Source organism: Bidens hawaiensis, unplaced genomic scaffold (assembly GCF_021521415.1).
Source record: "Bidens hawaiensis isolate Kalapana, Puna unplaced genomic scaffold, B.hawaiensis_p1.1 tig00062805_1, whole genome shotgun sequence".
Lineage (NCBI taxonomy): Eukaryota > Viridiplantae > Streptophyta > Magnoliopsida > Asterales > Asteraceae > Bidens > Bidens hawaiensis.
In genome coordinates, this window is record NW_027506525.1 from 57,501 (window position 1) to 70,024 (window position 12,524).

Below are 12,524 nucleotides of genomic sequence, written 5' to 3' on the forward strand. Positions count from 1 at the left end.
CAAATATTTATTATTATTTTAAATATTTTCGTTAATAAAATATAATAAAGACCTAGTTCTAACTTCTATTTATAAATAAAGAAAATAATATTCTTGCAGAATTTATAATATTATATATTTATTAAATTATTAAAAAATCTACTACTTTAATAATAAATATTTATTTAATTTTTTAAATAAAGTGGACTATTATTTGTACTTTAATTTTAATATTATTTAATATTAAATAGTTTATTATTTTATAAACAATTTAATAATTTAAATTTTATATTGTATTATTTAGTACTATTTGTATTAATAATATTATTGTAATTAATAATTAATTTGATTAAATATTTTAATTTAAAATAATATTCTTTGTCGATGGTGATCGGTCATGGTATCCATAGCATTGCTTCTTTTTCAGTCAAATCCTGATTTCGTTTTGCTTTTCCCAGTCGTCGAGCCTGATCGACTCGACTCCTTTCCCTACCCCCGGCCTCTCACTTCGTTTCCTATTCATATTAAAGTTTTAAATCTTGTTAGTTTATTCATGTTAAATCCGATTTTAAGATAAAAACCCAAAACCCGGATCCAAAAATAGACAACCATGCTATCAAAACAACCATAGGGTGTTTTAGCATACTACCTTCAAGATGCTAAGAAATATGAAGGAGGATGAAGATTGAACGACTAGTCTTCAAAGTAGAACACCTCAAGCTTGTATACCCACAAGCCACCAACAAGACACCCTTTATATGCTAGGATTTTACACTTGAAAACTCTTTGTTTTTCTTCCTTGTTCTTGGAATTTTGTTGTGTGTATGAGAGAGAAAGAGTGCAACATTTTCACACTTATCTTGGGAAATCTTATTACATGCATTTTCTTGAAAGAGTGTATAAATAAATGGGTGAGAGAGAAAGATATTCCCTCCCAATTATTTTAAACCCTTTCAAATAAATTACTTGTATTGTTTATTTGTTACATAACAAAATGTAACAAAATATATTTCAAGTAACATGCATCATGTTATTTAACCATCTTAAATAACTTTATAAAATATTTTCTCTCAATATATAAATTATCCATATAATTTATTTACCACACAAGTGCAAATATTTAGAAACCCATTTTCTAAATATTTTACGTGTTGATATTTATTTATTAGATCATATCTTAAAATAAATATCGTGGGTGTTTGTCTAGCTTGTTATTGGGTATGACCCGACTTGGATCATAACGTACTAGCCACATCAACTCTAATATGTGTCTTGCGCAGACTGATTCCAACAATCTCCCACTTGCACAAGATACTTAGAAGATTGATGCAAGTAGCAAATACCGCCTAACAACGGTTTACTACCCCTAATACGTATGACGAATTGCCATTCATTAACATCATCCCCTTCAAGTTCCTTACTTGAAATGATTTAGGTAAATTAATCATTTATCCCTATGTCACAGATATCATGTCAAATCCAGAGGCATGGAGTGATCATTCTCTGTTGATTTAACCTAGCAGGCCTTAGACATCTTACTCTCAACGAATAAGATGGAAAAATCCCTTCTTGACTACATACGTCTCTTACAATCACCTTATACTACACCTGAGCCTAGTCTTATGTACTATCATGTTTCAGAACAGCGAAGAACTAAGTCAAAGTATAATATTTGGTGAAAATCAAGACCCAATATGTATCTCAGGTCGGAAGATACTATGATATTCACCTTTTACTCAAATTTTACTTATGATCAATCAGAAAGATTCCATGTAGTAAGAATTGAGAGCGGCTCAATCCAATATTTATACCCCACAAATATCTATGAACCTTGGTAGCAATCCTTGCTCTATATTCATACCTTATGAATATCCACCAATCCAAGTTCATAATAGTCTTACTTTCATGCTTGTTCCCACAAATGTGACCGACTACGGACTTTTACAATAATTAATTTATTCACGGATTTAAGCATGCTAAAAATGGAACATAACTCAAAATGTCATAATCATAAACCATAGTCATGTTAATGAGTAAAACTACAATTGTTCCGATATCCAAATACAAAATTAGATCAAATCCAATCACTAGAATATCGAAGTCCTAAGGCACAAGTGTGACCTTCATGCTTTGGCCTTTCAAGGAGCTTCGTGAATGGATCCGCAATATTTTGATCAGTGTGAGCTTCGTGAGTGGATCCCTTATGTAGTTGAACCTCCGCTTAATGTGCCTCGTCTTTTGATGTGCACTAGGTTCTTTTATTTGAGCAATCGCACCCTCGTTATCACAAAAGATCTCTAGAGGGTCCTGAATGGTACGGACCACCCCTAGTTCGGCAATGAACTTATTTATCCACGCAGCTTTTTGTGTTGCAATGAGGCGGCAATTTATTCAGATTCTGTGGTGGACAATGCTACCACATCTTGTTTCGAGCTCTTCCAAGAGACCGCTCCACCATTCATAACGAAAACATATCCCGATTGTGATCGAGAATCATCTCAATCAGTTTGGAATCTAGCATCCGTGTAACCTTTTACAACGAGCTCTACCTCACCAGATCCGTATATTAGAAACATATCCTTAGTCCGTCTGAGGTATTTCAAATACTCTTAACAGCCATCCAATGACTATCTCCAGGATTATGTTGGTATCTACTTGTTATGATCAAATCGCATGACACATCCGGTCTAGTACATATCATTACATACATGATAGATCCTATAGCTGACGCATATGGGATTCCTTTCATCCTTTCTTGCTCATACTTTGAGCTTGGACATTGAGACGTACTCAATATCGTTCCTCTTTGAATAGGTACTAGACCTTTCTTAGAGTTTTTCATGTTGAACCTTTTCAAGATTTTATCAATGTATGCACTTTGGTTTAAACCTATCAACCGCCTTGATCTATCTCTATAGATCTTTATTCCTAGAATATAGGCAGATTCACCAAGATCTTTGATAAAAAAAACTACTTCCAAGCCATTTTTTAACACCTTCCATGGTTGGAATGTCATTTCCAAATAGTAGTATGTCATCAACATATAATACTAAAAAGATAATGATGCTCCCACTAGCTTTCTTATACACACAAGCCTCATCAGCGTTTTTGATGAATCCAAACTTCTTGATCTCTCATCAAAACGGTGATTCCAGCTTCTAGATACTTGCTTCAATCCATAGATTGATTTATTTAACTTGCATACTTTGTTAGGATGTTGTGGATCAACAAAACCTTCGGGCTGAACCATATAGATATCTTCTTCAAGATGTCCATTTTGGAAAGCGGTTTTGACATCCTAATACATTTTAGCATTGCCACAGGCGAGAAGGTCTCATCATAATCAACCCCTTGAATTTGAGTGAAACCTTTTGCTACAAGTATTGCTTTATAAGTATCCAAGTTTCCATGCATAACGGTTTTCTTCTTGAAAACCCACTTACTTCCAACCGGTTTGGAGTTAGGTGGTGGTATAACCAGATGCCATACTTGGTTGTTTTGCATGGATTGCATCTCAACGTTCATGGCTTCAAGCCATTTGTCACAATCGAATTGTGACAATGCATCACGGTATGTGGTGGGTTCGTCCGAATCTACCACATAGCATCCATCCATGAAAAATCCATATCTTTCGGGTGGATTAGTAATTCTACCAGATTTACGAACATTTTATGTATTTTGATCAACCATTTGATCATTCTCAACAACCTCTTGATGATTTCTAATATCAACCAAATGTGTATCGGCTTGTGGTTCTCGATCCTCCTCGAGTTCCACCGTTCTACTAGTTCCTTCCATAAGGAACTTAGTTTCCAAGAACTCGGCATTTCGAGCAATAAACAACTTTTGCTCGGTTGGGTTGTAGAAATAATATCCCATAGAGTCTTTGGGATATCCTACAAAGATACACTTAGTGGATCGGCTTTCAAGTTTGTTTTGGGTGTTGTGCTTTACATAAGCCTCACAACCCCATACCTTTAAATACGATAACGATGGAACCCTTCCATGCCATATTTCAAAATTTGTCTTGTCCACTTTATTGGTTGGTGCCATATTTAAAATACGGGCTACCGAGAGTAATGCGAAACCCCAAAATGATAGAGGCAATGTGCCTCTAGCCATCATAGATCGAACCATATCCAATAGAGTTCGATTCCTCCTTTTGGACACATCATTATGTTACAGTGTTCCGGGTGGACTAAGTTGTGAGGTAAGCCCACAACTCCTAAGATGATCTAGAAACATATCATTGAGGTAATCACCTCCTCTATCGGAACGAAGTACTTTGATTGTTTTATTGAGTTGATTTTGCACTTCATTTTGAAAGATGTTGAACATTTCAAAGGCTTCATCTTTGTGTCTTAACAAGAACACATACCCATAACGACTATAATCGTCGGTAAAGGTAATGAAGTATCTTTCACCATTTCTTGTCATTGTCTTAAAAGGACCACATACATCCAAATGTATGATTCCTAATAAGTCTTTCGCCCTTTCATTAATTCTACTAAAGGGTTCCTTGGTCATCTTTCCCATTAAACAAGATTCACACTTATCAAATGATTCATCATTTGATTCCAATAGACAATTCTTTTGAAATGTATGTATGCGATGCTTGTTTATGTGACCAAGTCGAAAATGCCAAAGATATGTCTTACAAAAACCCATTTTGAGTTTCTTGGTGCTTGATTGGTACAACAAGTTATTAAAAGATGTGTTATCATGAACCAATTCATAAATGCCATTATAAGGTAAAGCTTTAAAATAAAAGATATCATTCATAGATTCATAAATAGCATTGTCCACAAATTTAAAATCATAACCATATTGTCTTAAACAAGAAACGGAGATTATGTTCCTAGTCAAACTAGGAGCACACAGAACATTATTAAAAATAACTTCCAAACCATTCGGAAGTTTTAAAACAAAATCTCCACGGGCTTCAACTTCGACTTGTGCTACATTGCCCATGTAGAGATTTGTATCTCCTTTCTTCAAAACCTTATTTCTTTTGAACCCCTGCAACAAGTTGCAAATATGAGTTCCACATCCGGTATCCAATACCCATGTGTTATTAGAAATAACATTCAGATCAACATGGATCATGAAAGTTGTACCTGAGGATTTCCCCGCATCCCTCATTGCTTTCAACTCCTTGAGATAGTTTGGACAATTCCTCTTCCAATGTCCTATCTCACCACAACCAAAACAAGGGTCCTTGGAGCTAACCTTTAGCTTCTTCTCTTTCGGTTTAGATGGTTCCACTTTAGATTTTCCCTTTCCCTTCACATTTATGGGTCCCTTCCCTTTGGCAACTTTTGCTTTAGGTTCCGGGTGATGCCTTTTCTTATTGCCACCTTCATTGATCATGAGAATCGGTGAAACCTTCTTTCCCATTCCCGTCTCGACCGTTTTGAGCATTCCGTGAAGTTCACCAATGCTCTTATCCCATCCATTCATGTTATAGTTCATGAAAAAAGACTCAAATCTTTTAGTTGGGCCATTGAGGATCAAATCCGTTGCTAACTGTTTTGAGAAGGGACAATTAAGTCGTTCGAGACGATCTTAAGTACATACGGCATGCATGAAGCGCTCGAACCATTTCGAAGTGTTCCACCCTAGCTTGTGTAAGGAACATTTCCTTAAGTTGGGTGATCATGTCGTATGCCCCATGAATCTCAAAATCCTGTTGAAGCTCGGGAATCATAGTTCCCAACATGAGGCAAGAAACTTTCACCGAGTCCTCTTGGTACTTAAGCCATTGGTTATAGGCATCAACATCATCAACGTTAGGTTCATCGGGAATAGGGTTGTCCAACACATAGGATTTCTTTTCTTGCTTGAGAACAATTCTCAAGTTTCGAAACCAATCCATGAAATTGTTGTAGTTGAGACGATCCTTTTCAAGTATAGTTCTTAGTGATAGGTGATGGACGGGTGGTATAATTTCGTTCGGTGGGTTTTTGTTTCCGGCCATCTATAAATTTTAACAGAGCTCAATTTTAGTATTTTCGATATCATTAATAAATTGTAATCGTTAATACCCTTTAATGTTTCCAAGACAATTAATGATTAAAATCTAGAACCCAACGTTACATTCACATAGTAGTTAGGTGACCTTTATCCTACTATTGAATTAACAAGGTAGTCAACGCTTGACGATTGCAACCCTTTGCAACTTCTAGTTTTATTGGATCGGTTAAACATCATATGTTTATTTGGCATGTTTAATCCCATCAACACCTTTGTACGCCATGCTTCGGTGACCCTATTCACATGGTTCCAAATCAAGTCGTCCTACTTACACACACATGTGAATATACACATACAAGTGGTTAGGTGACCTTTATCCCACAAATATGGCAAACCCACCTCAAAGTCACAAGTTTCCTTAAATGCGGTTAGGTGAACTTTATCCCACATCAAGTTCCCAAGTGATTCGAGTGTCGTATAAAAGGATGGTGTTTAACTTGTTTAAAATTGTAAATGGATTTTATGTTTTCTAAATTCTAGTTTTGGAAAACATTTATGTACCTTGCATTTGTGTGCGTTCAAATGTATGGTACATTAGTTTGAAAACCCATTTTCAAATTTCCTTTTTAATAAAACCCATTTTATTATGAAATCATTAACCCTTTTAATAAAACCAATTTTATTACCTAATGACTTCTAAGGAATCAATTTTATGCAAGTATGTCGGTTTTGATTTGTTAACAATCTAAGTTCTAATAATAGATATAACAATATTAAATCAACCAAACAAGCATAAAATAAACAACCACACAAATATGTTCGTAACCAAAGCCGTTTCTTTGGCAACACTTGTTAACCGAAACAAGTGTGCCAAAATGGTCAAGGGTGAGGGGTATGCAACACACATGGCAAAGAGGCGGTGCACTCCCACTTGATCCCGCATCCTTATGCTTCAAGTCCCTTTCCTTTTGTGTTGTCTTTTCTTCTTTTACTTGGGCTTTCTTGGGCTTCAACCTTAGCTCCTAGCTCCTTTGGGCCTCTAAATTTGGGCTTTGGTCACTAGGCTTAAATCCCGTCTTGGGCTATGAAACCCATTTGGGCCCTTTAAGGCCCAAAACCAAAACTCAAACTTTTATGTATCTTCTTTTACAACTTTGTCCTAATACAATTTTCTAGTAAAAGAAATACATCTATCCTAATTTATTTATTACAAACCAAATTAAATAAATAAATTACAAACCCAAATTATATATTACAACCATATTGATTATTGAAAATTACAACACAACCATACAACCAAAATCACAAGGGCCAAGGCTCGGTTATGAACATGCATGTATCCAAAATATACATGCAACAAACATAAAAGACAAAATGTTCCCCTTTACCTAGGATTTTCGCCCAAGGTTAATTAAAACCGAAAATCCCGGGTTTTGTCCAAACAAAAATCCCAATCATTCAAATGACATTAGTTTTTAAGATAACCACATGCATGTATAGTATGATTTTGAAAAATAAAGGGGTAACCTTATTCCTAAAATTTTTGGCTAAAAGGTTAAATACACCAAGAAAACCGAATATTTTATATTCAATGAAGCATGCACCCATTTAAGCGGCTCATGATGCCATTGTTGGGTTTTAACAAGATTATCAAAGTCCATATAACCCATTCTTATATGTAAAAACGCAGCGGATTAAAGTTTTAATTCTTGTTTGTTTATTTATGTTAAAACCGATTTTAAGATAAAAACCCAAAACCCGGATCCAAAAATAGACATGCATGCTATCAAAACAACAATAGGGTGTTTTAGCATACTACCTTCAAGATGCTAAGAAATATGAAGGAGGATGAGGATTGAATGGCTAGTCTTCAAAGTAGAACACCTCAAGCTCGTATACCCACAAGCCACCAACAAGACACCCTTGATATGCTAGGATTTTACACTTGAAAACTCCTTGTTTTACTTCCTTGTTCTTCGCCAAAATTATCAAGAAGAAAGAGGGAGTTTACTTGCAATTTTGATGTGTGTATGAGAGAGAGAAAGAGTGCAACCTTTTCACACTTATCTTGACCAATCTTATTACATGCATTTTCTTGAAAGAGTGTATAAATAAATAGATGAGAGAGAAAGATATTCCCTCCCAATTATTTTAAACCCTTTCAAATAAATTTCTTGTATTGTTTATTTGTTACATAATAAAATGTAACAAAATATATTTCAAGTAACATACATCATGTTATTTAACCAACTTAAATAACTTTATAAAATATTTTCTTTCAAAATATAAATTATCCATATAATTTATTTTCCACACAAGTGCAAATATTTAGAAACTCATTTTCTAAATACCGTAAGTGTTGATATTTATTTATTAGATCATATCTTTAAATAAATATCGTGGGTGTTTGTCTAGCTTGTTATTGGGTATGACCTGACTTGGATCATAACGCACTAGCCACATCAAGTCTAATATGTGTCTTGGGCAGACCGATTCCAACAGTCATCGCGTGTGAACCCCGTCATTAACATCACCAATGATGTTATCCTGAGGATGATACATATTAATCCAAAAGGTCTGATTCCCAGGAACTACAACGTTGTCTTGTAAATTAATGATGTTTTCTTCAGCCTATTAGTCATTCATAGATTGAGAAGATTCTCCGATGTGTAACTTAGGAATATCTTGAGTTTCAGTCAATGGAGCAGATGAAGAATCTTCAAATTCATCATCATTTGAAGAATTAGAAACATCATCGGATGTCTCAGGTAGAATGTGTACCATATCATCATCATAATTTGAAGGCCTTGGTGTGGAAAACATATGCTCTTCCAAATACGCATGAACCAAGTCTTCAGTTGGTACCTCAACCGACAGAGTAAAAGACTTAAATAAACCCTCATAATCGAGCATCCAATCATCTCCCTTGCCAATAGGTGGTGTAGTTTATCTTTGACAATCAAGATAATATCATTCTTCTACACACCAAAAAAAAATTAAAGACATGTTTCTTAGGTGACACGTAACAAAGAAAATAACCTACAATCGCCTTTTCTTCCAATGTGACCGCCTCACATTTAGGCATAATACAAGGACACCCGAATGGTTCAACAAACTGAAGGTTCGGCTTACAATTAATAAGCAGCTCATAACTCGTCTTCTTGAGCTTTTTAACCCTTAGAACAAGATTTAAAGTATAGGAAGCAGTGTTCACAACTTCATTCCAGAATTGGATGTGAAGCTCAGAGTCCGCCAACATAGTTCAATCAGTGTCCTATTCTTTCTCTCAGCTACACCATTTTATTGTGGCACATACGGAGCACTGTATTACCGATGAATTCTCTTTTGAATATAGAGAAAGTCTAACACATTATTCTTAAACTTCATGCCATTATCTCTTCGAATTCGTCTCACTTTATGTTTGTAAAGTGATTCGATCTTCGTGATCAAATTATGTTCGAGAATAGGTGTCTGATTGTTGGAACTCATAAATAACACCCACGAGTATCTTGAATAGTCATTAGTAACAACTAGACAATACCAATCTCCAGCATTACTCGAACAATTTACTGGACCGAACAGATCCATATGAAGACGTTCCAAAGGAGAATCATTGGATTCAATCTGCTTCAACCGGTGCGACTTCTTTTTCTGTTTTCCCTTCTTGCATGCAATATAATGATTGGTCAATTTGAATTACTTTAGTGAAACAACGTCCACCAAATCATTTTACATTAAATGATTCATTTTTTAACATGAATATGACCCATATGCCTATTCCACAAGATTGAGTCTTGCTCGGTTGCTTTCGAGACAAAACACGTTTCAGTAGTAGTAGTAGTAGAAGAAGAAGAAGAAGAAGAAGAAGAAGAAGAAGAAGAAGAAGAAGAAGATGATGATGATGATGATGATGATGATACTTTAGAACCCATATTGAGTATATAAATATCATTCGATCAAAGAGATCTCATAACAACCATATCTTCAGGAATTATGAAACACGGTTAAGGATAACATATTCCTTATTGGTAAATAAAGTGGTAAACTTCTTATCACATATCTGTGACACGCTTAACATATTGTGATCCACTTTATAACAATAAATTACCCGCTCAAACGTAATACTACCATTTGAGATTTCACCCTGCTTTGTTATCATCCTACCTTCATTACCAACAACCGCTACATATCCTCCTTGAATATCTTTAACAATCGAAAGAAGATCAAGGTTCCTAGTGATGTGTCAAGAGTATCCACTATCCATTATCTATTTATCTCCTGAAATAGTCTTGGATAAACTCTGCACAACAAGGTAAAAGATTAGTTCAAAAAGGTTGTCTAGGCCTCAGTTTTGGGCACCTCTTTTGTTTCATTTTCACACTCAATAATCTTAGGTTTCACTTGTGATTTATGAACATGAGTATAAGTCATTGGTTTCCTTGAATTTCGTCTGAGATAGGCAACTTTAGTCACATTTAAATCCTTGTTATGACAAATTAGTTGAACATGGTCAAACAATTTTTTTCTTTACAATAGGATCATTTATATTAACATGAACCCCCTTTTCTGGATTCACATCATGAAACATGATATGAGTGTCATCAAGCTTGAATTGGGGTGGTTGTCTTTACAAATATTTTACCACAAGAACCTTAGGAGATTCTGTCTTTTGATCATAGATCCACATTGTCGGGCACCATGACCACGTTCACCACATGAGATATAAGTTCTCAAAACCACGAAGGTGTGTGGTGAGTCAACAACAGTATTTGAAACTTCTGGTTGAAAATATGCAACTATTACTTTTAAAACATCCAATTGATTAGATCGTTTATTCTTGTAAAATTCAGGGTTAGAACAATTTGAAAAACTTTTTAATGTATATATTCCTGTTGAACTAACAAACTTAACTGGTTCCACAAATTTAACTTCAGATTTTACTTTAGTTTTAGAAACTATTTTGTTAATCAACCTAGGTTTCACTTGTGATTGATGCACGTGAGTATAAGTCATTGGTTTTCTTGAATTTCGTTTAAGATAGGCATCTTTAGTCACATTTAAATCCTTGTTATGGCAAATCTGTTGAACAGGTTCATGCGATTTTCACATTAAAATAGGATCATTTATATTAACATGAACCCCCTTTCTCTTTACAATAGCACGTTTCAGTAGTAGAAAAAGATGATACTTTAGAACCCATATTGCGTATATAAATATCATTCGATCAAGGAGATCTCATGACAACCATATCTTCAGAAATTATGAAGCCCGGTTTAAGGATAACATAATCCTTGCTGGCGAATAAATTGGTAAAATTCTTATCACATATTTGTGACATGCCTAACAGATTGTGATCCACTTTATCACAATAATTTACCCGCTTAAATGTAATACTACCCTTTGAGATTTCACCCTCCTTTGTTATCATCCTACCTTCATTGCTGACAATTTCTGCATATCGTCCTAGAATCTCTTTAAAATTCAAAAGAAGATCAGGGTTGCGAGTGATGTGTCAAAAGCATCCACTATCCATTATCTATTTATCGCTAGAAATAGTTTTAGATGAACTCTGCACAACAAGGTCAAAGATTAGTTCACAAAGGTTGTCTAGGCCTCAGTTTTGGGCAGCTATTTTGTTTCATTTTCACACTCAATAATCTTAGGTTTCACTAGTGATTGATGCACGTGAGTATAAGTCATTGATTTCCATGAATTTTGGCTAAGATAGACATATTTAGTTACAAGTATATCCTTGTTATGACAAATTTGTTGAACAAGGTCAAACGGTTTTTTCTTTACAATAGGGTCATTTATATTAACATGAACCCCCTTTCCTGGATTTACATCATGAAGCATGATATGAGTGTCATCAAACTTGACTTGGGGTGGTTGTCTTTTCAAAATTTTTACCACATGAACCTTAGGAGATTTCGTCTTTTTGACCGTAGATCCACATTGTCGTGCACCATGACCACGTTCACCATATGAGATACAAGTTCTCAAAACCACAAAGGTGTGTGGTGAATCAACAACAATATGTGAAACTTCGGGTTGAAAAGATGCAACTGTTACTTTCAAAACATCCAATTGATTAGAGTTTATTCTTTTAAAATTAAAGGTTAGAACAATTTGAAAAACATTGTAATGTATCTATTCCTCTTAAACTAACAAACTTAATGAGTTCCACAAATTTCACTTGAGATTTTACTTTAGTTTTAGAAACTGTTTTGTTAATCAACTTGGATTTTCAAAAGCTTTTTCAAAGTCATTCAAGCTCGACGTCTGATTGAGAAAAACGCTTTCAATCAATTCGGGTTTGATCAAGTGCAAAGGAATGTCTTTTTCATCAAATACTTTATTGACACCTTCTAACTTATCAACCTTCCCAGTTTTTACTTTAACCTCACTCGAATTAAGTATCTCATTGCATCCTCATCAAGAAATGATTTAAAGTATAGTAAGCGGTGTTCCAGCTTCATTCCAGAATTGGACGGAGAAGCTTAGAGTCCGCCAACATAGTTCATCTTGCTTAAATCAGTGTTCTATTATTTCTCTCAACCACACCATTCTAT

General features: G+C 34.8%; 1 pseudogene; it reads right to left on the bottom strand.

The window, feature by feature from the left end:
• LOC143618072 (NAD(P)H-quinone oxidoreductase subunit 2 A, chloroplastic pseudogene) overlaps window positions 1–5,956 on the bottom strand; it is an 8,007-nt pseudogene extending 2,051 nt beyond the window's left edge.
• Window positions 5,957–12,524: the final 6,568 nt, after the last annotated feature.